Source organism: Harpia harpyja, chromosome 9 (assembly GCF_026419915.1).
Source record: "Harpia harpyja isolate bHarHar1 chromosome 9, bHarHar1 primary haplotype, whole genome shotgun sequence".
NCBI classification, from domain to species: Eukaryota; Metazoa; Chordata; class Aves; order Accipitriformes; family Accipitridae; genus Harpia; species Harpia harpyja.
In genome coordinates, this window is record NC_068948.1 from 12039587 (window position 1) to 12067509 (window position 27923).

The 27923-nt window shown below is 41.5% G+C and overlaps 2 long non-coding RNA genes across 3 annotated transcripts in view; both read right to left on the reverse strand.

Moving 5' to 3' along the window:
- The window catches only part of LOC128146069 (uncharacterized), a 147262-nt gene that overhangs the window by 37229 nt on the left and 82110 nt on the right, over positions 1 to 27923 (reverse strand). The gene's annotated exons all lie outside the window — the stretch shown is intronic.
- LOC128146068 (uncharacterized) lies at positions 20744 to 27382 on the reverse strand. Its single transcript, XR_008236668.1, has 2 exons — positions 27178 to 27382; positions 20744 to 21757 (listed from the first exon to the last, which is right to left on the reverse strand). It is a non-coding gene; the product is annotated as an uncharacterized LOC128146068 (long non-coding RNA).

Below are 27923 nucleotides of genomic sequence, written 5' to 3' on the forward strand. Positions count from 1 at the left end.
ATGTTTGGGTGCTCCCTGCTACAGTGCTGGTGAAAATAGCCTTTGAGCTGAAGTGATCTTCAGTCCTGAAAGAAAGACAAATCCAATACCTCAATGCAAAGGCTGTTGTCACAGTCATCTTCAAACACAGTGCCACACTGTGCTCTGAAATGCATTTCACTACAAAACAACAGGGAAATTCAGTGCCCTGAAATGACATATAGGTTGACTTGTAAATGCTTCCTCTGCATTACACCACAACAATAAAAATGTCAGAAATATTTAGAAGCCACTGAGGTATATACATTACTTACATAAAGGGATGCCCTCAGCGACACTGGGAGTTCCCTGCAAGCCAGAGACAAGGTAGAAGATGAAAGAGGTTGAAGTCTTATGAAAGAAAGCTCAAGGAGATAAGATCTCCTTGTGTGGGCCAAAGCTATGGGTAGGAAGTGGGGACACACGATGTGGTGGGGCAGCTGGCTTTGAGCAAAGGTCTGATCCTGCTTTGAGCCACTGTTGCTGAGCACGAACCCCACAGCAGCATGGTGTGCTTCGGTGCGTCCCGCAACAGAGTCCTGCAGACACCTCTGGCCTTTTGGACTAGCAACAGGGGCTCTCCTGGTCCAGCGGGACTTTACCACTCACTCCATTAGGACCTAGAAGGAGTTCATTCTAAGGCTTTAGACTCCAGTTGCTTAGTTGTTATTTATTATTGTTTTTATTATGGTAGCCTCAAACGGCCCAAACATACAAGGGTACCACAGGGTTCAGCCTTGATTAAAAGCAGATGAGGAGCCAGACCCTGCCTCCAGTAATAAAATGCAGAAAGCTGATGTAGCAATGCAACAAGGCTTTTGTGTGGTTTCCTTCTCACTACCCCTGTCTCTTGCTTCCTAGGGGATGTAGGAGACAGAGTCCTGGTACTACTTTGCAATATTACTATTAAGGGGACCTATTTTCAAGGACAGCAGAAACCGAAGGCAGCTCCTGCCTCCTTTGGCCAGAGCCAGGTCCTAATAGCCCTGTCACATTCAGTGGTAGTCTGTATTGCCAACAGGTCCTGTGATGTCCATGCTCACGCGCATATAAAATGAGAGGTATAAAGATCTGGCTCTAATCATCATTTAGCCACAATTGTCTTGTTTGTGCCAAGTTTTAAACTTCACACTTCAGACATTTTGGGGGGAGGGAGATTTTTACCAGAGCTCTGTTCACAACAAGGTGGTTCAATTTATACTGGGGAATGTGTAAAAAGTTCCTCTCCCACACACAGAAGTGGCTGAAGAGATCTTGCTCAACCATAGCACAGAGAGTGCCGTACCCCACTGCACAACAGAAGCCGAACTCAAGAAGTTTCAGCAAACAGAAGTACACAGTTCAGGGAATTAGGAGCCTGCTAAAAGCAAGGATCATAATGGAAAATATTTTGCAACCCTAACTCTTGCTGTTTCTAGAGAGATAAGCAGAGGATAGCCAAACTGAAATTCAGCTAAAACATCTGGACTAATTCTTCTGCAAAATGTCCCATATAATTTTTATTAAAAACACAGTCAGTGCCCTCAACAGCCCAACACAATATAAAAGCAATGCGGGGCTACTGACTCAAGCCGCTTACAGAACTAGTACTACCACTTCCCCCAGCGTTTACATTACACCAAGAGGTTTCCCATTCAAATTCAGATCAGAGCCAGCCCTATTTAGCTGGTTAATTCTGGCCAGATTATATCAGAGGAGATCTGACTTAATGCTGATTTTAATAACATATCAAACCCTCTTTTTTTTTTTTTTTTTGGACAGAGGCAGAGACTGTCCCAAGTAATACTTTTTTTTTTAAACTACCAGTGTTAATAACATAAATACAGAAGTGACAAATACATTTGTAATTGCACAGCTAGTTTGTGGTATTGGCATAGCAGAAAATGTTTCAAGCCTATAATACTGTCAGTAAGAATTACATTAGGTAACTACTTGGGATCATTTACTTCCTCTAAAATTGAAAATTGCTGAAATTACTCCAATTACCAGAGTTCTCTGGGAACAGTATATACACATACCACTTGTCCTCTGTGCTGTTTGGGAATATTTTAACTAATAGCAAATTATGGACTATCCATAACTGGCTATCATTATTTCAGAGAGAGCTTTTCATCTAAATCTGATTAAAAGACAATTTTTGTTTCCCATGTTTAGAGAATACAGCAGATGTGGATCTGAATGCTGTTATGTTTGCTAATAGATGCAGGGCACATGGTAGTGTGGTATTAATAAAGGTTTGGGCCAAGATTTTCAAAAATAGGAGCCTAATTTTAAGATTCCAGCATCCATATTTAGTGTTGGAAATGAACAACCTTTTTTCACAGAGCTCCAGCAGCTCCTATTGAAATCAGTGGGTGTCAAAGCTTTTGGAAGTTGAACCACTAACTCAAGAATCCCAAGGGAAAGTTAAGAGCCAAATTTTCATCTCCTCATGTTTGAAAATCTGGGGATAAGATCCTGTGTGTAGCAAAATTCCCATTCACTTCAATGGAGCCAGGATTTTTCTCTAATCTGGAGCTGGTTTTGAGAAAACCAGGTTACCCTGATAGACACAACCAGAAGTGAGTGATGCAGGTCATTCCAGCACAACAAAAGCATGAGGTCATCCCAGAGATGCCATGAATTTTATAGAATAACTACTGCTATTTTAGATTTTTTTTCACGGTTCTAACAGGCTTGTTAGTATATTTATTGCTTTTCATTTTCCTATGTTCTGAGCATTCTTATACACATGGAAGTAAAGGACAATTTTCACCTGTGGGAGGACATGCTCAGAATCAATACTGTGCCTATGATATAATGGGAAAAAAAATGCAGTGTACTGCAGAGGCTTCTCATAGCTCATCAGCTTCAAAGACTCTGTCATACCACGGGCACTTTCAGGGATTGGGAATGCAGTTCATGTGGTCTCGGAGGGTAATCCATTTTTCTCTAATTACTATTACTGAATGTCCCCCAAAATACCTTTCTAGAAAGCATTTCTGCAGCTACCACATACATGAAGAAGGGCTTCTCGACAGCAGAAGAGCAGGGGGAGGGAGATGCAAGACTCAAAGTTGGTCTCTGCCCCTTGCTCAGCCCCTCCTCTTTTATGCCCATGGGACACCTCCAAGATTCAGGTCTGCTTCCAGAGCTGCTGCTGGCAGCCGAGACTGCGCTGTGATCAGGACATATTTTATACACATTATGTCCTAATGGATGTGAAACTCTGGAAGACTGGGGAAGATTCACTCCCTGCCTATGTCATCAAAAAGAGAGTTACACCCAGTCAGGCCAGCAGCAAGCCCTTTGGCTCCAGCTGGGGTGAATCATGCCAGCATGGAACCTGATTCTTCAGGGGAGATAACATTGTAGCTCGAATTTTTAATAAACAAGGCTGGGCTTGAGCTTCCTCTGGGTAAAACCACACAGGGCCTCTTTCAGTTTCAGGAGGTGAGAACCAAAACGATACTCTGCCTCCAAACAAAAGCTCGCTTTTATCAATTTCCAGGATTTTCCTAATGCCAATGTTGTGGTTCTCATTTTTCCACAAAAACATTGCTAATAATGGAGCCATCTCTTGGAAAGTTCAAGGATTTATAGCAACTGGCAGCATGTTCAATACGTAATTGTTTTTTGGAACAATCATAATCTTATTAGTTGCCAGTCTCCCCCACCAAGATAAATTTAAAGGAAATCAATCTGCTGACACTTCCCTGATAATTCTGGTGATTCTAACCTTTAAATTTAGCAGTTGCACTGAGCGTATACCTTGAGGGTGTGAAACCCTAAGGCTTCCAGTTAAGAATTAAACAGTTAATTACTAGCAGCGAACAAAGACCATTCACTAGCATAAGCCCTGACTTTGTCCAATTAGTATTACAGGAAGATATTGGAGCAACTTTGTCAACAAGTTCAAGCAAAGATTTCATGGAATTATCTGGATGGGTAACAAACATCAGAACGTCATCAGCGGAGAGAGTAATTTTATACTGCTTCTAACAAGAAATATGTTGTATCCCTTGAACTTCTCTGGGTCCTGTGGTGATAGCATGAGGTTTCAAATCATAAATTATCTGCACTTTGGGACTGGTCAAGGTTTTGAGTTATCTGGCTAAGTATCCCTGCTTAGTGTTAGCTGGATTTATTTCTTTTAGCGAAAATTCAACTGGTCTGGCTGGATATCAAATACTGAATAACTATTTCTATTATTGAAATTCTAATCTTTGGGAGAATAAAAATCTTGTAATCAAAAATCCTGTTTACCCAATAATGTTAGATTACTAATGATACTGTCAGCAATTGCTAATGGTGACAAACTATTATTTTGGCAGTGCAGTCATACACATCCAAACACAGATCTGATATAAGCGCTGCAACCATTTGTCTGTTTACAAAATTTGGCCCACTGAATACACACATGAATGCATGAACTGAAAACACAAATATAAAGGTTAGATGTGACCAGAACACTTGGAGGGGTTTGTTCTGCAGAACTAGTCGTACCCAAAGCTCATAACTTTACATGCCATGCCATGTGTGTTCAGCGTACCACGGATGCTCATGTGCCGCATGGGCACTATGCCAGCCGTGGTCAGTTGACTAAATAGGTGTGGGGCCTATGCAGCTAGCCTGGAGAGTCAAGTCACGTCTCGTAGGGGCATACTGTACAGATCACTCACGAGATTTACAGGTGAGTCAAAATGAGGGTTAACCTCTCCCAAACGTCTAAATCCACGGCACTGAATGGCTATGTCCAACATGGTCTGCAGAGATTTCACAGAATACTTTCCCGCGGTTACTGCTTAGTGCTATCTGGCCACTTTGTAACCTCTTTTCAGCTGTGCAATTATACAATGAATACACAACATCTGGTTTCTGTTATGTTTGAAACACGCCTCATCAGAGTTTGAATGAGAGGATATGCTGGTGAACAGCTCTGGAAGGACAGCTGATGCAGCAGCAGAGAGCATTGCCTTTCCACTGATAGCTCTGGCAGCATATGAAGCATTCTAGCTGGAGCGATTGCAGTCATAATGGTATGCAGTTGGCATTTTCTGGTTGGAATTTATTGATATAACTCGCTAAAGAGGAGACTATGTGAGAGTGCCCCCTCCTTACACTGGAATGTTTCACAAGCAGGAAATATCACCTCCTCAGCCAACCTGGATCCCCACTACTGCCAGAGAGCAGGATACGGTGCAGCTAGCAGAGCTGATAGCACTTTGCAAAATTACTGAGGCTTGGTGGTGAGGAGGAGAAAATGGCCTGATTTTGAATTATATTCTCTTTTCTGAGCAGTGTTTGGGTCTTTTTTTCTTCTTCCCTAGCTAAATTAAAGCTACTGCTCCCTGTAGGTACTCTGGGGAGAGATACTACAAGAGCTGTTGAAACTAAAAGACAACTAAAGAAAAAGAGGTATAAAATATCCATGAATATATTTGGGCTAGAAACTGAAGGAAAGCCTCTGGTCATGAGAGGATGAGAGCCAGAACAGGATTCTAGTAAGAAAAGGAGGAAGAAAAAGCCTGTCTCAGATGTGAGTAGGATTAGAAGATACAGTTGCCTGCAGAAGCTGGAAACTAGACTTGAAGAGTTTTCCCACCAATATATCCTACAGGAGATGGAAAACAGAGGCATTGCCCAGATATGGCTCAGAAGGATCATTCTAGCTCTCTGGCTGCCCATTACAACTGCAGCTCTGAATCCCAGATCTGTGACTTTAGGGTGACAATCGGGAGTCTGAACTGGGCATTTATATATGTTCTTCACAGCCTAGAGATCAGAAGCCTTTATTAAGGTATCTGACTCTGGAAATATGGGCCCCTATGTTGGTATGATACAACTCCACATGTCATCCACTGCTCCATAAACTGTCCACTTCCCAGAGCTGCTCAGTCTTCAACCCATATCCATTAGCATGTCCTTTAGCCCAAGTTCATATTATGAGTAGTAATATTGAAAATTATTTTTATCATACTTTAGACAAAATAGTTACTTTCCATTTATAGATTTTCTCTTTTTTTTCCCCAATAAAAAATACATTTTCTACAAAGACAGGAATTTTCCCACAACAGTTCAACTGAACAGCAGTTTTCCACTCAAAAACCATAGGCAGGCAATTTCTGAAGAACTGTTCTTAAATGACAGAAGAAATCCAATATGGTTTTCTTACCTTGCTAAAAGAATCATGAACCCATCTTTTCTTTTGTCATCTTCTATTTACACAATTCAGCATTAGAACCTGGATTTTGAACACTTGAAAACTTAGTTGAGTTTCCTCAGCAGAGACGAAATCACTGAAACACTCTGTTCATTGTATAAATAACACTGGAACAAATCAATCCTGAACTAAGCACCAGTAACAATTGTTAAGACTTAGGTAGATCTTTTACAAAGTGTCACACTTCAGGAATTAGTAGTTAAAAACACTGTTTATATTTCAAGACAAAATACAGAGCAGGAATTAATCTCTATCCATATTCTTATCCATTTAAGTGAGTGATGACAGGTACTATATAAACATCAACATGTGTGATAAACTGAGTTGGTTTTAATTCAGTGATCTGACTGAAGCAGTAATTGTGCTGAAAGGTATTTTGAGAATCAGACAAATGCAGTCAGTTGCCTGACTGGAATAAGTCTCGCTTACCATTTGGTGACTACAGTTTGGTCCTGACCGACCACATGTGCTATTTAGTGATGAGCACAAGCAGCTGTTTAAGCCATGCCACTCAGTCAAGGTCCAGGTGTCTGCTGCCCTAAGATATCATAAACTATCACTTGTTACTCAAAGGAGCTTTGTTTCAGCAGATTGCACTGCCGTGGCAGCTAAATCCCACTTGCGAATGAAAACATTCACTGAGTTCCTCTCGTGACAGGTATTTTTCCCTCCGTTACATGTCCCATGCTAATTATAGAATTATCTGAAGGGCTTTCTAAGTGATAATGACTGTAAAACACAGTTCAGTGTTGCAATTACATTTCCTCTTTCCATCCTGTGAGGCTAAAGATTAACTGATTTCATCCTAACATGCCAGTTTTTTGATAACTTCATAATGTTTCCTAATCTCTGACTAACTTCCAACTGATGAGTTAACTACTGTAAAATAGGTAACACAAAATCATCTTGATGAACTTCTTTTCAGCAAAAGCAGTGAGTGACAAAGACAGGGAAAGAGCATACAGAAGCAACTCAGTTTTACTGTGATTCATATGGATACCAGACTAAGTTCTGGACTAGTTTTAATTATAGGAATACTTTACATCATTTTTCATGACTCCTAACATATTTCAGTGTTTTAATATCTCAAAACTTCCATGCTAACATTTTTGTAATTAAATGTTTTTGTTTTCACCTGAAAACATTTTACCAATGGGGGAAAAAAGTTATATAAGAAATATTTTAAAATATAAAGGGTCAATATCTAAATGAAACCCAAACGCTTTTTTCTTTGATAATTTGCAAAACACACCCACATTTAGGTTGTCTCAGATTTGGGACACTTGCTTGCAGCATTTTGATATTTTCAGAATGAGAATATTGATTTCTGGGCAGGAAGTTGGCACCTGGATTTTAGCATCCAATGGCGCACACAAGCCAACTGTGGGATGCTCTGCACGCTCATTTCATTACTAAACTCTGTCTTTCAGACTCTTCCCAGTACCACTGAGCAGGTAATACCCAATAAAGAGTATTTTCTTCTATTTTTCACTCTTTGAACTGTTGAGGATCCAAGGAGGAAAACAGCCCTGCTACCTTCCCCTGGCTGCTGCAGGACCATTGATGGAGGAGCTCTGAGGCAGCTCCCTGTGGTGGGCTGCTCTGCAAGTCTGCTGCTCTCCCAAAGAATCAGACTGACTGCATGTTGTAGACATTCACTCTGGGAACGTGCATTTTGGCCCAATTCTTCCCATGGATTTTGTCCCAATTCCAGGCGAATTAGACAGCCCCACTGTGCCTGCATTGATTACTCCATTGTTCTGCACAGCGGCAGTTAGTCTGATGCCTCAGGGAAACGTTAGAAATGTAGTGCGAGTCCTGTAAGCTGTTCAGAGCATGAAAAGTAAATCTGACCTGTCCCAAAAGAGTTGGACTTAGTGCAAAGTAGCTGGTGCATGTGCATATATTTCTGTCCTTAGATTATTTGGGTCCGTCCTTTGCTGTGGACGCAGGGATGCAGACCCAATGCAAAGAGAGGGGAACTCTGGAGGATGCAGCTGAAATAGTATATCAGTTCAATGAATGAATTCAGGCAACTATGGATGGCAGTGGCCAATTAAGTGAAAGGGAGAGCAGAAAACACTATCACAAGCCCTGTACTGAGAAGAAACATATATTCTCAGCAGACTAACAGTACCATTGCCTTGCACTGCAGCACCCTCATTAATTCTGTCAGCCTGTCCCTGATAAAATGGGACCCAACACCCGAGAGTTACCTGTGCCTATGTTTTGCAGTATTGACTAAACTAGCTTTGACAAACATTCATTAATCCCTTAACTGCCTTCCGTGACAGATCAGAGCATGCCCTGATTTGACTTACATTTGCTGTTGAAGATCACACACTGAGTCAGACACAAGTGGAATCCAGGAATCCTGCCTCTCTCTCCTGCGTTACCCACCCAGGACTCTAGCTGGCAACTGATTCCATCAATCATTTCAGTATTTAGGGGGTGCCAGTCACCAGAGTGCAGGATCCAGGAGGCATAGTTACCTCAGTGCTTAAGAAAACGGGAAGAACTGCATTCCCTGTGCTTGGCTGTGGGTAACTGTGCACACACGTAGACTTTTTAAAGAAACTCCTCCTCACCAGACTACAACTTCAGTTCTAAACAAAGGAGAAAGCCAGCTCTCTACTGCACTGGGCATGGCTTTGGTTTCCTTGGTAAAAATCTACAGAGGTATTCCAGTAAGTCCATTTAGAGAGCACTCTGCATTTTCCAGACTTGCCAAATACTGCTTAGCCCAGGTAGGAGCCATCACAGATAAAATGCACGGGGTGCAATTAAAGACTGTAATTTTATTCAGATACACTGGGGACTTGAAACAAAGTTGCTCAGGTAATCTTAATTATGGCATTTGCTAACTGCTCTCTGTTTGACCTTGTAACCTAAGTAATTTTCTCTTAATATAATTTTGTGTGTATGTGGTAGTGCTACATGCACTCCTGAAAGACTGACTGTATAGCCTTCTTCATCTGCCACAAACTTTCTGTAAGTAACTGGCAAATATTTGTATACAGCTAAATTAACTCCTTCCAGTAGTCTGGATGAGCAATGTGTGTACTCTCAGGCCTGCGAATGTTCTCGGTGTTAGTCAATGCTCTAACCTTTGGCCTCGAATGACACAACTTCTGCCAGTGGCTTGCTGGCATTTGTGTCTGTCTGCATTTGATGGAAGGCCTGAAGCCTGGCTGGCTGTCTTTCTGTCCATACTCTGTTTTTATAAAGCTGCCTACCATTGAGTCTCTAAGCTCCCTCCAGGATAATTGAAATACACAGAAATTAAGATAATACAGTACCTGAACATGCAAAATTCCCAAGTTCAATAGTGATTAGGCCTGTGTCAGGATTGCAAGATTTGGTCATACATGTTAATTATTAACAAGGGTCTTAATTTCTAGATTGCTCTAAATAGTCATGTTGATTTTCTAAAACCCAAGATTTAGCTATTTTGCACAATCAAACACTTGATGACCTCCTGCAAGCAAGATTTTATCAGCTGTCTGCCCTCTGTGTTTGCAAAGTCTTAAGGATAAATTCCATCTTGCAGAATATGTAAAACTGCTTTCTGTCACCTTAAAATAGACAGTGGTTCTGCCGAACAGATATGAAAAACCGATTATCGGTTGGACATTGTGGGGTTATTACCAATGCATCATTGTTTTTAATTGATTAATCAGATAAGGAAGGTTAGGTGTAGTTTTATAACAAATGGTAATTTTCTTCCTCTCTCATATGGGTATGCTATAGGAAGCAATAGACCACAGAAAATGGCTACCCCCTTTGATTTTACTGCAGATCTGGCCACAGGAAATGTTGCACATTTGGATCAAGCAGGATAAACAGCAAGGGCTTCCTCTTTTGTGAAATCTTTAAGCAGCACCCCTCCCCAGGAAAATAGGTTTTCCACTTTACATAATGTTGCAGCAGCAGTGGTTTGCTCCTAACTTTTTTCTGGGTAGGTTATGAACTTTACGGCTCTGACCACAGATCAGTTATTTATCATAACAGGAAAGATGAGACCAAAGATATTTCCTAACCTTCTTCTTTGCAGATCAGAGAGAAGCAAGCCAACAAACATTAACGCTTCATATTCAACTGACAAAGATTATACAGAAATATTTGCTCCTTTCTTCTAATCATATTTGGTTGAATTAATCTGTAATTTTAAGCAGAAAGGAGCAAATCAATATACACAGTTTCACTCAGATCTCTTCTCCAGTGCAGTATAAGTCTCTCAAAAGTAGACATGCGGGTACAAAAAGAATAATTTTGTTTAGAGACAAACTAAAGAAGGTGGTGGAGAAAAATCTCTTTTCTAGAGAAGACTCCTCCATTTGATACCTATTTCAGGTGTTCCTATGTATCCTGGCAGCATGTTAAATACATGAAAAATGTCTTTGAAATATTGCTTGAGACAAAAAGCTTTTCCTCATCTAATGCATTTGCCCCTCAAGAATTGCCCCTCAGCATCAGGGAGCCTGAAAACACTGAACTCTAGTGGCAGATCTAGCATATTTTTTAAGTTGCAGGAGAAAATTAATAACTGTAGGAAAGTGTGTTCCTACTTTACAGTGCCATATGACAAGGCGCACATAGCTGGGATTGCTCAAGTTACTGTACCACAAACCTAAAGAGCAGAGTATTTCGTACAGGACCAGATTGCAGCACTTAACCACAGGCCTGCAGCATGCTGGTGCAGAGCTGCGCTGTTGGAGGGGGAGGTGGAACAGCTACTAACCTCTCCCAAACTAACCTACCAAGAGTGAATTCAGAGCAGTCACCAACAAGCATGCTTACAAGTAAAAGCTTTAAGAAATGAGGGATTAGTCACAAGTACCTAAACCTTTAGTCCTGCTACCTTGGAGCAGCGTTAAGCTCCTCTTCAAACGCTCCTCCATATTGTCACACGCATCAGTTGCCTCAGTTCACCTTCCCTCTGCACTTGTCAGTGAAAGCGTCAGTTCCTGTTATGCTTGCCCTGTGTCTAGGTAGCATTTTGCTACCAGTCCTGGAGATTTTGGGGTCTTGCTCTCAACTCACTCTTCCAGCTAGCACTATGTTCAGGTGCCCTCAGCCTGTATTTTAACAGGTTGTTTCTGGCGTGTTCCTCTAGGATGCTGGTCACCACAAAATTAATAGAAAAGGGAAACTCTACTGCAGTCCTTCACAGCTCAGGAGATTGCCTTGGGAAGATGTTTCCTACTCATCTTAGGTGAGGGAAATGCATTCAGACAGGCACACAGGGAAGGTGAACGTCATTGGTTACATTACAGAAGACACGTCTGACCAAAAGACTGTTTGAAGTCATGAGGCTCTAGCACTGACTTCAGTAAACTTTGGATCACGTTCCAAATGAATTATTTTTGTTTCCTTTTGACATCAGTTGGACACTTCCTAGTTCACATGAGCCTGAACACCCAAACAGGACTCAGCAGGTTGGAATGGCAAACCAAACAAAGAAATCCTGCAAGCCTGAATTTGCTGAGGCTTGCCTCAAACAGAAACGTGGGTGATCTACAGCTTATGGGGCGTAAACCACAGACTGCTGGCTATAAAGCACATACTGCCATTTCTCCATCCCTGTGCATTAGCCAACACATGTAAGAACAGAGATATTGAAACACTGTCTTGACTTTAACTCAATTCAACACAATGCCCAACTCAAAAGATTCCCAACTGTTTCCTTGCTGGAAACAACATCAAGAGAATATATGCAATTAGCACTTTAAAAAAACTCTGAGTAGCTCCCAGCAGACTCACCAGTGTATCTCAAGTAAGATTAACACTTCCAGATTGGGAAGTATGGTCTTTATGAGCCCACCACTAAACTTTGTGCCTTGTTCCTGCAGCCAAAGCTAGTCATAAAGGCTGCGGCCATACTGCTGTGTTTAGAAAATCCTTTGTAATTAAAATAAATAGATAGATAGATAGATAGGTAGATGAGCAGCAATTAAATTTAAACTCATTTGTTCCTGAAATTACTGAATTTGCTCTGAACACAAGCCTGGCTGTTATGCAAATATCTGAAATCTACTCAGTTTAATTCTTTAAAAGGAATTCTACTTTGTCTCGTAAAGAAAACTTGACTGCTGCCCTTTTTTAATCAAGACCCTTCTGTTTAAGCAGAAATGTCAAGTATAATAAATACAGTATTGGTAGAAAAAAGACGAATCTATTGTCTGAGAAGAACAGGCTATTTAAATTCCACAATGATGGAGAAATTGAAGGGAAAGAGGTGGCTGAGGGGCTTTGTGAGTCGCACAATGCCTCGAGCGCTCAACGAGTCTAGAAAATAATAGTGATCTGCTTAGGGATTGTGTCTGTTTCAAACAATGATGACAACTCTTCCAGTCTCATTTTAGTACTGTTGCTGTTATGGAAACTTTCCCTGTCCTCATCAGCTTGATTATGTGTCTCTACGACACTAATGAATCACAGCTGACACTTCCGGGGCTCAGCCTCTTTTGAAGGCATTTGCTTCCTTAGTAAGCTCTTTGGTCAAGTTTAAAATCTTACTTTCAGAGACTGAATAAATATTGTGCAGGGAGTTTTGAGGATTAATTGAGAAATACATGAAAACAGCAATGACTGTTACGGTACTGGTACTTCTACTTCTACCACTGATATCTTTCTAAATAATGACCTTAAGTTTTTGAGAGGCACTCAGATGTAGACAAAAAGAAAATAAATACAAATAAATAAAATAAAATAAATTCAGATTCCCTTCTCTGATCTCTCGAGTACCTGCTGTCTGCTTTGCCGGGTCTAAGCTCTACAGCACAGGGAATATTCTTACCTCTCCTGATGAAAATTTGCTACAGGTACTCATAAGGACTCAAGGCAAGAAGTATTTCTTCTGGTGGTTTGGAGCACTCTTAGGCACTTGATCATTTAAATCACTTTTGCAAACAAGACTCACACTCCAAGTTTTAGATCCACAAAATACCATTGTAATGCTGACTTTTAAGAGCTCAACCATCCACCAGAACCTGCAACCCCGAGTACAGCTCCCTGTACAATGCCTCTAGAGACACAGACACTAAGGAAGGACAAGTGTGCAGGGAAACCAACCATCTAAATTAGCTTATAGAAAACACCAAGAAGGAAGACATATCTTTTACCCTAACCATGTTGCATGCTTTTCACCAGCCTGCAAAGACACAGTGCCTACTACCCACACCCTTGCCTGCAGGTTGGTGCTGTAACGACACCAGCCCTTTCTCCCAAACCTGGCAGGGGCAGCATCTGTTTTTCCCTTCACTAGCTCAGTGGTTACAGCACTTGTCCAAGATGTAGGAGGCTGGAGTCACCTCCTTCCTCTGCCTGAAGGGAGTTGTCCCTGTGGGTGCACCCGTCACCCACTTCCCAGGTAACTGAGGGAGCCCTGGAGATCGTGCTGTGAGCTCAGGAGCAAAGCTAGAGGTCTTGAGTGCAGGGTCTTGTACATGCTCCAGAAGAGATGCTGCCACAGCTAGCACAGCCAGCTCTCTCTCCCCCTTTCCTCTGGGGTATCCTTTCAGCTCAGAGCTTTGTAAGAAACAGCAGCGTGCCTGTGCCAGGTGACACAGCAATACTGGGGGACTCGTTACAGCTTTCACCTCTGCTAGCTAAAATAAGGATACTTATAGCTCCCAATACACCCTCCTGGCTGAAACAGCAGTGAGATGGTGGTGCCAAGGGTGGATCATGCACTACAAAGGGATGGGATGGGATGGGATAGGATGGGATGGGATGGCAAAGCAAGGCAAGCAGTATGCACAGCAGAGGGGCAGCTCTGTGCAGTTTGAGCGTGGGTAGCTTGACTGTAGCCCACTAACATACAAGCCATTTCTAACTCTTAATGAGGGTGAAAATTCTCTTTCAGCATTTTCACAATTATTAGGCCTCCAGGAGTTTTTACTGGAAATCACTGACAAGCTCCTGTCAAAAGTATAGACAACTCAGTGTTCAATGGCAGAGCTTAGCTGACAGTTTTATGACACTCCTGAGCCAAACAATCAACTGCATTTAAGGCCAGATGACTCTCCTGTTGTACATCCATATATGCTTTACAGTACAGCTGTAAACAATAGTGAAAGCCTCTACAGGAAATTAGATTTGCAGATTTCAGCTTTTAGAGGTTGGACAAATTAATTTGATTATTTAGTGCTGATCTGTCACTGATGAATTTTGCATTATACACTCCCAGGGACCTATCCAAAGACAGACACACAATGTGAAATTCAAAGTCCCATTGTCACCCTAATTTTAATTTTACTCACTTTGAAACCTACTTCTAGCAAATCACCAAACATTTAGTTATGGTTTTCATGAGCTCTAATGCCAAGAAAATACACTTATTCACTAGCCTAATCATACAATGCAATGACAGAAAGGGCACAAACAACAACATGAATTTCCTCCCAGTAGAACTATATGCTGTGAGCATTTTTATTGGTAGCACTCACCCACCAGATGAAGCCGTCCCCATAACTCAGTCTAAATAACTCCTTCCTTCTCAGCATTTTTGAATGTATTTTCCATTTCAATTAATTTCTTATTTGAACTCTAATGAGCTAGGGGGTGCAACCCAGTGGCCTCTCCAAGGCATCCCGGCTGTCCAGCTTTCTTACTTCACACAAAGGTCTTTTATTTTTTCTCTTAAGGTTATTAGCTTGGATGGGCATGTAAAGGGAAAAAGCAATATATATGAGGACTGAAAATAAAAATCAGACATGCTTTTTAAAATCTGTTCTCACACAATCTAAACTACCAGTGATGGCACACATATAGCAGTAGTAGACATCCAGTCTTGTACTTTTACTTTGTATTCATCTACACACAAAGTTGTACCAGTCAGTTAAACCAGTGAAAGCTTTGATTTAAAAGTGGAATTTGTGCCTTAGCTAAGGCCCATTCTGATTAGGCCCATTAGCTGATTTAGGCTAGCCCCAGAAGACTGCTTCAAAAGACACTGCAGACAGCATTTTATACAAAATTAACAATAAAGTTATGTTTCATTTCCAAATCAGTTTCAACTGTGAATTCTTTATTTTCCACTTATTTTCACAAAATTCCAGTATTTCCTAGATAAAGTGAGCTCCACATAACAGGAGTCTATTTTCTTGCCTCTCTAAATGCTAAATTGTAAATTGGCCATATGGCCTTCACCACTCTAGAAGAATGACAGCAAAGATTTGAAGATTGTCTTGGGGCCAAAGAAGTCTTCTGCTAGACTTGGCTTTATGCTGTCCTTCACTGACTACCTGCATCCCCAGGACATTATGTAAGAAAAGCAAAAGAGCAAGTAAGACCCAATGGGGCTTTAGTTAGTGAACAGCAATTGAAGACCACTAGGCAGCAGGGACAGACCAGTAGGTGAATATTTATCTCAACATAGTTTAATTGTATATTATTCAATATATATTTTAATAAAGTATGGTTTACAGCATGAGTGAGGTACTAATAGCTTCACAACAAAGAAATAAGCCAAACAAATAAGACACAGAATTTAATTCCATATTCTAAAACTGCAATTCAGATTTATCCCAAAGTGAGAGCCAGTCCACAGATCAGACTAAGAAAGAGTAAAGAGAACAAAAGCCATCCAACAAAGGCACTAATAACAACCTACAGCACATAGGAAGATATGTCATGTAGTGCTTATGCACTTATGAAATAGTTTTCTAGCTTTAATAGTGAATTACAGCAGTTTTAACAAGCAAGTTCAGACCACAAAAAACCTAAAATAGTGCAAAAAGCCACGGGTGAACTGCTTCCCTAACCAAAGTGACTAAAAGTTACCTACTTTGTCATATAACCACTGCCTTAAGTCTTTGAGAAGCAGCTCCAGGAGAATAAATATTTCTATTAAAAAAAAAAAAAATCAGTTTGAAAATGGATTGTCCATGGATCCTGAAAGATCTGTGGCATTTTGGATGCAACCTTAAGAGATCAATGTTGAATTACCTCCTATTTAGGGAAAAAGGAAAACAAGGGCACTAGGAAAGATGTGGTAAAGAGAGGGGAAAAGAAAACTTTGTAAACTTTGAAACTCTCTGCAAGTGTAACTACTCCTTGCTAAAAAGGCTACTCTGCAGGACAGATGTTAACTGCATGCTCATTTAGAGACAAAGCAAAGGTTTTAAAATAAAAGAGCTAGAAGTTTGCATCACTTCTCAGGTAGCAATGTAACAGCGCTACTTTGGTGCTCCCCATACTGCTGATTCAGCCAGTCCTGTAAGCTGGTCCCCTATCAACTGTTGCTGGCATGATCACAGCATTATTTTTAGTGCAGCAGGCAGAAGGAAGAGAGGCATGTAGCCAGCAGAAGAGGTCTGATGGAAGGATTTAAGTTTTAAAATAAAGCAGTACATGCTGTTTTAAAAGCTGAAAGGGAGAACAGGGAAGATTTAAGAATGGTGGGAAAAGGAGAGAAGGAAAATTACTGCCCTTCTGTTGGTGTTCTTGGGAATACTTCACTTGTTCTACGTAACTAATGTGCAACCCAAGGTGTGGACTGAAAGAAAAGTTATTCTCACTCCATCAGTGAGATTGCGTCATCGCCTTGAAAACAGACCAGAATTCCTTCCCAGGAAACATGCACTGGGATTTATTAATTCTCTCCCAAACTCAGATTATGATGAAGTTTACATGGTTAAACTGGCAAGAACATCATTTCTCATCTTCGAGAGCACAGGAGAGCTGTAAAGTGGGGATTTGTATGGAAAATTCAGCTGTAGTGGAACATGTGAAATTGTGCATATCCACTATCCCTGCGAGGGCTGAAAACAGTCAAAGATTGGCAGGCAGTGAAGGCAAAGTAGAGCAAATTCACACCTTGTGTTGTCCCAAGAACTCCAGCCTCACACAGAGTAGCCTGTGGAAATGGCCATATGGGAAGTTTGGCTTCAACAAAGTGATGCCCATTTGAAAGAAGTGACATTCACATCCTCAGAGCCGTGTCAGGCTGCAGGTGCACTTCTGGAGTCATCCTGCTTCTTCCCCTCCCGGGCCAGAGACAGTCCCAGTGTCTGTCCTCGGACCTACCATGCATGTGCTTTGCTGCAGCCCTTCACAGGCTGTGCAGGCCACAAGGATCTGCAGAACCAGGGAGGCACTTGGTGTAACACCCTGTTACTGATGGGAAGAAAAATCCTCCATGTTTTTGCAGCGTTGCAGGTAAGTGGATCATTTCAGACAGGAGCTGAGACACTTGTCTACTACTTCACAGTGCCATATACAGGGTTTTTATTTTCTTCTCTTTAGCTCACTTGGGCCAGGGTCAGCCAAAGTACAGCATGCAGCTGCTCCCTTCTTTGATTATTGATGAGGATTAGGATTTGTTTTTTATATACAGCTCTGTAGGTGTGCAAGACATTTCACACAAATATACAAGGACAGGGCTCTGAAGAGTTTATACAGCCCAAACAAGTCACAGCACAGCTAGTGAAGACACACATACGATTAAAGGCTTATTGATGTAAGCTCCATATGTATCTTATTAGGTGGAGAAAATGTAGGTTGCTTTGTGTGGCCTTTTTCTGAAGGCAAAGGGTCATTTTTATGCATGACACTTTAACCTTTTGTTATAGCAATCAGCTGTTTCAAAGCCTAGCTCACAGGACTCCCATATCGAAGCTTGGTGAGGTGATTTACTTCAAAAATAGCTTGTGAAAAAGTTTAATTCAGATTAGCACTTGGGGAAATAAACATTATTGGGTAAAGGGCAGAAGATGGCCCTTTGCTCTTGCTCCAGAACAAAGCCTGTGTTTCTCCAGTTTTGCCTACAGGATTTAGTAACTAGCTGCAAGGATGTGGGACTACTTTCCCAAGCTTTCTAAGCCCTTTATTCTCCCAGGAGTAGTCCCAGGCGCTGGGCAAAGGGAATGACAGGATTTGCCCCAAAACACAGAGAAATAGTGTGCTTGTACTTAAAAAAGGGGGGGGGGGGGGGGAAGCTGTAGTATGCTTTCTTCAGTCGTGTTACCTCTCTGCTGCTGGCACTTCGTTTAGGGTTACAGCTACATCCCAGCACCTTTCTGTGGCTCACAGTGGGTACCCACAGTCACCTCATTTCTCACTATGTTTCTTCCCTTCCACTCCCAGTGATTAGGGTCTAGAGCCAGAGGCAGCCTCACACTGTGTGCATCCTCACATCATCCTCCGTGCACCTGAACATGGGAAGACCTTCTGTAAACTTTTAAATAATTTTTTGCTGAGCTGGTTTCCTAACATCTGCTTGTCTATTTTACTGCCTATGCCTCACGATGACACAGCGTCTGAACCAAAATGTGAATAAAGGGATCATTCTGTTCATGCTTTAATAATGTGAATGAGTTTTAAATGGCAATGTTTTGTCTAGTTCTTATGTAAGTCAATTGCAATACTCTTTGAGTAGATGTGTATTGAAATGGGATAAGATCAGCATGTTATATAGCTATTCAAACACATACTCCGACAGACGTCCTGAAGAGGGATGTCAGAGGCACCACAGCTCTGATTTCAGCTGCATCATGTAGGTGCTGCGTGGCAGATAACTGAGGCTCATATTTATGATTCTCCCCTAGCTTAGGGGGTTCAGGCTAAGACGTACAAAGCTCTGTTTCCAGAGTTGGTAGGCAGTGCTAGCTGGGAACAAAGCTCTGGAAAACAAGCTTAACAGGTCCTATGTGTCCTCACAGACACTAAGAAGGAGTTGTCACCTCCTAAAACTCTACCCTGAACTGTCCCCATTATGCACCATTACATACCCCAGTATGTAAAAGGCAGACAATAAGTTTAAGCCTCTAATATGTGTTTCAAAGGGGACTTTAAGGGGCTTTGGGAATGAGCATGCTGTCGAAGAAAAATTTATGCTGAAGATGGAAAAAACATGTAAGGTTCAATGATGACCACTTCTGCTGATCCCTGGAGCATGATTGCATCTGACTGCAAGAAGACTTGAATGATGGAGACTAACACAAACCGTCATCGAAATAATCCTCAGGACTCCAATTGAGATGTGCCAAAGCCAGAGGCTAACAATAAGCAGAAGAATCAACACAGGAATATTGAGAACTAACTAGGCGTACTTGAGACCCATTGAACAAGCAATGCTTACCATCAAAGACCTCTAACATTACTGAAGAAATTTCTTTGGAACCGGTTATCCAAGGGGTCCCAGATTTGACAATATAGCATAGCAATATTTTAAGCCAACATGAAGCAATAGGTATCCAAGAGGACAGCTGTATCTAAAGAATACAACTGGCAAGACTGGACTTATGGCCTTCCACAGAGCTATCACTGCAAGATACGCAGTGCTGTCCATGATGTTTCAGCAAAACACTTCCTGACTCCTGGAGCCTTCAAGTCAGCAATATTTACTGGAAAGGATGCAAAAACGGATGCCTTGAGTAGAAGCAAATCTACAAACCAGCCTTTCAGCTAGTGAAAAGGGGCACTGATTAATGAGCTGGCATACACAGGCAAACTTTTTATTTCATCAACTTTACAGGTTGGCTAAAAGCCCCCAAAATTTTGCAAATCATGATTGCTCCTAGGGGACTATCTCTGTCTGGTTAGTTTATTTGTTTGTATGTACATTCGGTAACTAAGGTCAAAAGTTTTATAGCAGCAACTGTCTCTGAACTGTTACTTGGCTTTGATTTTTCAGCTATGGCACTGAGACTTTTATGCAATATTGTTAATAATAGAAATGCACTTTGTTTTAGTTTTAACTAATTATAGATTTGCCTGATGCAGTATTTCATGTGCATGGGTAAAAGGTAATTGTTATGGCCTTATGAAATCTAAAGATTAAATTCTGCCTTTAATTACAAGATTAGGTAAAATACCTATTACCTGATGTCAAATCATAGTGGCACAAACAAACCTTTAGAAATGACTGCCTGGACCTGAGCTGAATAAGTATTACAGTACCACAGTGAGCTTGCACAAAGATGACTGATTCCAAGCTGCAAAATTCACATCACTAAATTTGATCAGTGCAAGTACTGTGCAACCCAGCATCCACCCCTCTGTTTACAAATTCAAAGCCATTCTTATCCCACCCAATTTCAAGCCCCCTACATGGCGTTTGAGGCAATTTGCACCAAAGAGTTCTGTTCATGTAAGTTTTAAAGAAACCTCCAATCACGACATTTCAGCCTCCTTTGATTTTCTAAAGCAAGTGTTTGTAAGCCAATTAAATAATTTGATATTATCATTCACTTTAGATTTAGTGTGCATACACAGGGCAAATACTGTCTATGAAATCTGGGAACAGAAAATGCCATCTATTTAGGTGACCCTTCCTTTACAAATACTTAATAGGAGCAGCAAAAGTCTGACAACTGTCCATTTGGTCTTTTGTGGCAAATATTCACAAATAACCCTAAGAAGTAACATCTGCAGAAAGTGGGAGTTTCATGAACAGAAAAATAGCTAAACTCACTGTGCAAGTGATTTGCAGTTAAGAATATTGCAGACATACTGATGTGTAGATTTATTTAAAATTTCCACCGATAAGCTAAGAGGGAGGAAAGTAGTCATAAACACTGAAGAAAACAGATGTTTTCACCTTTAATATAAACTGCAAAAAGAAGCAACACCAAAAGCATCTACAACAAAGGGCCCCTCTGGGCACAATGCCATCATCACCACTGCTTTCCATTATCAGTGTACATTTGCAAGAATTATGATGTTCAGGTTCCATTTTGAACTCCCGTTCATCAGAGTGTATAAACTTGTCCTTTTTCATTTTCTTCAAACTGAAATTTGGCAGGGGAGTGCTGGTGGGTGGGGAGTTTTTGGAAAGATTATTATTTTTAAAATTTGGTCTTTTCAAACTGTTCTAAATACAGCAGAGGGGAATATGCCCTGAGGAGCAACGCTGTTGCATGTCTCTCAAGGGAGGGGTATTGACAATTAGATATTGTCAGTCTCTTACTCAGTGCAAGAGGAAAACAAGCATTTTCATTTCAGGCTAACTCATGGAAGGCCTCTGGCTCAGCAGAAACGATGAGTTCAGGGTGATGCTGTGGGGCCAGGAGGCCGGGAAGCTGCCCATCAACAGTTCCCAAGGGTGGTCTGTAGTCCTCTTGCAACACACAGAGCTTTTGTATGTGGCCTGAACAGGATCTGGGGGTTGTGGCTGTCCTCCACAGAACCAGCTGATTGTCAAGGCTGTAGCAACCGTAGGGTCTCCTCCAGCAGCTCTGGGATGGGGTGAATGTCTGGGCACTCAGGATCTGTCAGCCATCGAAAGCCTGAACTAGCCTGCCCCTCTGGAGCAGTCAGGCATTTTGGCAAGTCTCACGACTGTGTATTTCAGACCCCTGGCTATTTCTCCAATCCTTCCCATTACTCCACATGACAGCAAGAACGCTCTGCAAGAGCTGGCCCAGGAGTGCAATATTTCCAGAATCAAGATGAATTTCTTCTTTCAAAAGCAGCAGAAGCAGTGCATAACCTGACTCATGGTGTTAGCGTTGAGCACAGATGGGGAAAGCAAATTCCCACTCCAACTAGGGGCCAAAGCGATGGACAGACTCCGTCTCTAGGAGATGCTCTCTAGAGGGAATACCAGAAGTTAAATCTGAGAGAGGAAGAGGGGGATAGGGAGTAATAACCAACAATAGAGTTGAGGTAGCCTAAACACCAATTTGCAACACTAATCCTCTGTTAGAATTTTTCTGAGAACGCTGTAATGCCCACAGCTACCTGTCCTCACGTACCAGCGTATCACCTGCCTCATTCACCACAGAATCCCAGAAACCCCAGACACAGCCTGATTAGAAGTAGCTCAGGAACGTGGTCTAGAAACAATGACCTTCCATTCACTTGCAGGGATCACAACTTATTTGCAAATTGTGTTTCTTCGCTTTTTCTCAGTTTATGCCTGCCTGCACCGTAGTCCCCAGAAGGATGCTACAGATAATGACAAAAGCAGTGAAAGTGTTTGCCAGGGGGCTAACACAGGGCAAAATGGGCTGTTGTGAAGAGCTGAGTGCACTTAGTTACACGCAGCGAGATCTCAGCGTTGCCTGGACATTGCAGGGTGGTACAATGGCCTTAATTATTTTGGCCTAATGGAAATGTTCTAGGCCAACTGGAAAAAAATGGCCTTTGGATCAGGCCCTTATCCCTTAGTTTCCACACTTCCCTGCTTGCAAAACCCCAAAGTGTTCATTCAGCTCCAGCCTGGAAAGATGCCAGAGACCTAGAGCTAACCACAAAACAGAGGGGCTTGAAATTCAGCACAGAAATTTTGAAAAACTTCTTTGTTTCCAATTATTTTAAAGAATAATGTATAAATGGATCTTTCTGTACATTTGTGCTGATTTGGGTTGGATTATGGGGGAATTCCTAACGTAGGCTAATTACTATACACTGTAAGGTACCTTCGATCCATCCTGTTCTAAAAACAGATTCAAATCATGCACAGATTGAAATGTTGGCAGCTGATCCTTTCAGCCTTGAGAAAAAGTGACCGCCTTCACACTTGCTAGTATCTCACTGGATTCAGCAGGTTTGCTGATTCACATTTGCAGGACTGATTTATTTGTGTACCATTTCATAATACATTTAATTTATCAGCTACACGGCAAATATGATACAATTACCTAACAAGAATATGTAAAAAAGTAGGGCATGACATGCAGCTGTACCTATATTTCCTCCTGTGCTTCTTAGAAACTAATGCAATTACAAAGCCATTTTGATGAAGACACTTTTGCTGACTCCTTCACATAAGAGAAGTTACTGGCAGGCTCTTATCTCTTCCATCAGAAGAGTGTTCCTGGAAACAGGACAGTTCGTGGCTAGAGATAACACATCGTGGAATCTTCTGCACCTGCTGGGCTACAGCATCCGCCCTCTTGGTCACATGTAAGTTATGGCGATAAGAGATAGTAATTTCTGCCCCTGTGCAGATCAACACACTCTGTCCCACAGAGCAGAAGTGGTAGCAGTGGCGGTTTCCATCTGCTCAGACAGTGTGAAACCCTTTAAGAGCCTGCTTTGGAGCGAGATGCTTTTCAGTCACTTGCCTTGGAAATGTGTTCATATAAACGCCGTGAGGAGGAAGTAACCTGCCTGTTTCTGCAAGTGTACTTCCAATATGCGTAACAAACAGTACCTACAGTGTACAGCTGTTATCCTGAGGAGACAGGTTCTATGCTGAGGCCAGGAGCTAATTAGTGACAATCATTCCTATTTCAAATTACTGACAACCATTCACTGTATTACGTTCTTATTGGGAACCAGCACTAGGCATGATTTATTTTACAATACCCAAAGAGGAGCTGTTTTAATCCTGGGAAAAATGTACCTTTTATGTCCCTTCTTGCTGCCCATCTCTCCTTCCTTATTTCCAGCACACAGCTGGCAGAAGTCTTTCACAGCGGCTGCTTGGATCACCAAACTTTAGCTGAAGAAATCACTGCTTTTAGTATGTAATTGTCCAGGATGGTAACTGTCACATAAAGCATGCCATAATACAGATGAAGACATGGCTCATCATCAGTTGCCCTTAACCACCCTACTTCACTTGAATTACAATGAACTCGGTACATATGCCCCAGAGAACTTTCAGATCAAGCCCAATGACACAGCGCCCACTGTAAGCTCAGCTTTCAACCTGACCAAGAGTTAAGTGGCAAACAGGAGACATGAGCCAAGCAGATAGAGTTTTGCATAGCTGCTTCCTAGTCACATGTCAGCATCCAACATGACACTCAGAACAGGCCTGATTTAAAAATTAGTTTTAAAAAGGTAGGGAAATTGTGTGATGATTTCTTTGAATCTGGGCAAAAAGAAATCACTCCCTGAATTATACTTTTGTTCGGCTCCAAGGGCTGCCACCCTGCTGTTTTAGCTCTGTGGAAAGTTAGGGCGCTCCTTCTGTCCTAACATTTATTTTCTGCATCCTTGTTTTATTTTTAACAGCTTACAACAGAAAGAAACGCGTTATCGCATGACTGTCTAAAGTCAATAGTACATTGTGGTTTGGGGCTTGGACACTTGAACGTGTAACTTCCCAGCAACAAGTACTGTTCTCTCTGTAGGGCACTTCTGGTAACTCATCTCTCCTAGTGAGAAGTAAGGAAAACTGTCACCTAGCAAGTGAAACAGCTATTTCTTACAGCCCTCCCAGTTGAGAAAAAGCAGAAAAATGACAACAGACTGCAATTATTATACAAGACGTAATGCTGCACAGAAAGCAGCAGGCCTTGGACAACTGGGATATGGTCCTGACCTGCTAGAGGCTACTGTGCTTCCCCAGCCAAGTCATTTCACTTTTCTGCACTTCGATTTCCCAGTCTGTGAAAACGAGTGTGCTGTGGTTTATTTTTAAGCATTTCAGCAACTGACATGCTGTACCTCAAACTCCTTAAATGGTTACATCATTTTCACTGCTATGAAAAGTTCACTAAAACAGCATTTCAAAATCCCTCTCTATGTATTGTACTTTCTGTTCTCAAGTCTGACTGTGGTTTGACTTCTGGCATCTGAAGTTCGGGCTACTGTGTTTGTTTCACTTCAGACAGCAATTGCTAATGAACGCAGACCTTCTATAGATTAGAATGGGTTGCATAATCAATGGAAACATAACCAGTGCAGCTTTAAACACTGGTCTACACTTCATTCGTGTAGGTCCTGCTTATCAGTGGCTACTCCTTTGAGAATATTATTAAGACCCTGTAGAAGTTAGCCTGTAAAAGTTAACAAGTGCCTTTTTCAGATGCAGCATTCATTTGAACCTCTTAAGAGAGAATTCTGGACCCAGACTGATGAGGAAAATGCATGTAAAATGTTAAAAACAACATAAAAACATTTTTAAGAAAAACTGTACTTTCCATCCTTGTGAAAGACATCATATAGCCATATCCAGCCCTTGTGTTATTTGTTGATTACTGCCAGTTTAGTCAGAAGCTCACAGATCTGTTTTTATTACCAAAAATGACCAGAACCTGGCAATTCACTTTGGTGACAAGAGTATCTTCTGCATGGATTGTCCTGCCAATAGCTTGGGTTTTCTTAACTACATTTGATCTTACATATATTAAAGTTAGAAACTCATCAAATAAACCTGGTTTCTCTTTTCTGAGTTTTGCCATATTTTCTTGGTCTGCTGCTGCACCCAGCCTGTCAGTGAGCTGCAAAACTGCGATAAATGGGCTCTAGAGCAGCTGAGGCCAGCAGTCGCAGACTGTGAGGAGACATGACAGGCAAAGGGAAGAGGAAGAGATTATTACAACACATACAGAGAGAAATATAGCCAGGATTCAATTTAGCTCAGCTCTAATGAAGTTAGTCCAGAATTACCAGAAACTGAGAAACATCACAACTACCGTGCACATACTTTAACAAGCAAAAGTCAAGAGATGTTCAATAGGCACAATACTGAGACAGTCCCCATAGGCAGGTATGCTCACCATGCATGGGAAGAACAATGCGTATCATTCTGAGAACTGATAAAGGCATTACAAAACTACTTTGCCATGCTAATAAGGAATCTTTATACTGGTGGAGCAAAAAAATCTAATCTTTCAGCATCTGTTCACATGATTAACATCATTGATTATGCATGCAGTCTCCCAAGGAAAGACCAGATGGTTTATTCACTGGGTTTGAATCCCTGATTTTTAGCTTAAAAAATCTGGCCCTCTGGTAAATGAACTAGAATAGTCATGCTATTAGCAATACAGTAATGCTACTAGGAGGTAAGCAGTAGATCTCATCTTGTGCAACTGGATGCCACTGGGAAGTCCAACACATTGCAAAGATGTTACATACTTTCCCTCAAAGGAAGCGTTATGCTAATGCAGCTGAATTCACTGGAATTCAAGTCAAGCATTGGTCATTTTTTGTGACCTCACTTCCCCTTCTCCTGCCTGGGACCTTTGACTTTAAATGCAGGGTCATTTGCCTGTATCCTAAAGGCAGGTTGCTCTTCAGTATCAGCCATATACGATAAACACGTGTTATGTGGATCTCACTAAAACGGGGTGCGACCTATACTGTGCAAAAACATTCCATGTACAAGGATCTATTACTTTAGTTCTGAAATCACACAAGCAGTGAGTGGGGTTCAATCACAGAACACATCTTTCCTAACCATTATTTTCAACTGTTCTGTAACTGAGCAGTTGTCTTGCTGCACCAGCTGTGGTGCAGCTTATCTCTCAGCACTATTTCCTACTCTACCCTTCATCACTGCGTCTAGTCGTGATTTTCTCTAATTGATGTAATCCTACCATTGTCTAACATGCTGAATTCAAATGTAATCATATCAGAGCTACAGCAACAAATTTGCAGTGAAATGTGAAAATTAAGGAACTCCAAAAAATTACTTGAAAGTATTGTGTGAAAGTAATAGCAAAAAATGGATCCTGCTGTTAATCAAATTAAAAAGCGAACATTTAAATTCTGTATTATTTCCATTATTTGCATACTTCTGTTACTGAAATCAGAACAGTGACTTCCAGTAAAATCTGGTCAACTAAATGACTCATATGACTTCTGAAGTGACCATGGACTGCTTCTGAGCTGCATGCGCTCGCAGGAGTTCTCGTGTCCAAGGGCGGATCAGAAAAAAAGGGGAACTGAAAATGGCTGACTGTAAAGATGGCTGCTCACTGCACTTCCTTATTTATACCAAAATAAAATAGAAAACAATATTAACCATTTTAAACTTTAAATGACGCTACCCCTGAGACTAGGAGCACCAGTAGACATGCATATAAGTGCATGCACTTCATTCATGCCCATCCTACACGCTAACCAGATATTGCACAAACATGCAAAAGGACTTTTGCATTCAAGTCTTCAACATGCACACATGCCTCCCACAGCAGGCACAGACAAGCTGGGTGCCCTTTACACAGACAGTCTGAGGCTTCCCACCATCCTGCTTACATTGAATTACTATCTCTGCCATATTTCCAGTTTCAAGCCTAGGAAAAATGGACTGTAATAGAAAAACATACCCATGCTTTGAAAAATCCAGGCCAACGTCTTCAGGTGATTTGGTATGGCTCCGGTGTCGGTGCTCAGCCTTTAACACCTGACCTAAGCCCGCTTTTGGGGCAGAAGCGAGCTTGCTCATTGCAAGGTCTGGCAGGCAATGAGGCAGAATTTACCCCAATCGCTCTCCATTTCCGAGGATCTTGGAGCTCACTGATTCTTAGCAATGGCCACTACTCAGCATCATCTTACAGGTCTAAAATTCCAGCTCCAAAAATAGAAAAATATAAGAATAGCATTGATTGAGCAATGCACAAGTGAAACTATTTTTAAAGGCAGACAGTGAGTGACTGACTGAGAGAAATGGTGAGCTTAGAAATGATGAAGTTTTCACAGAGGAAAACCCACAGAAATTGCGGCAGAGGAGGAAAGCTTAGAACCACTGGCACCCACTGGCCTCCAAGGGAAGAATGACATTTGTTTTAGGAGAGTAGGTATTTGAAGGGTGATGTGCACCACTCCTGGCTTTGACATGGAGAGAGGTCACTGTGCTCCCTAAAGCAAAAACTACAGGGGACTGGATTCTGTGCAAATCCTGAATCTCTGTGTGTTTTTTCCTGTAGGGTAAAATCTAATCTACTGACTTCATTGGAACTGCCAGGTTATAAATGAGAGTAGATTAAATCTACAGAAGAAAAATGCTGTGTTCAGAAGTTTAGTCTCTGCATTTTCAATACAGATTTACATCCTGACTCTTTTGAATGCCAAT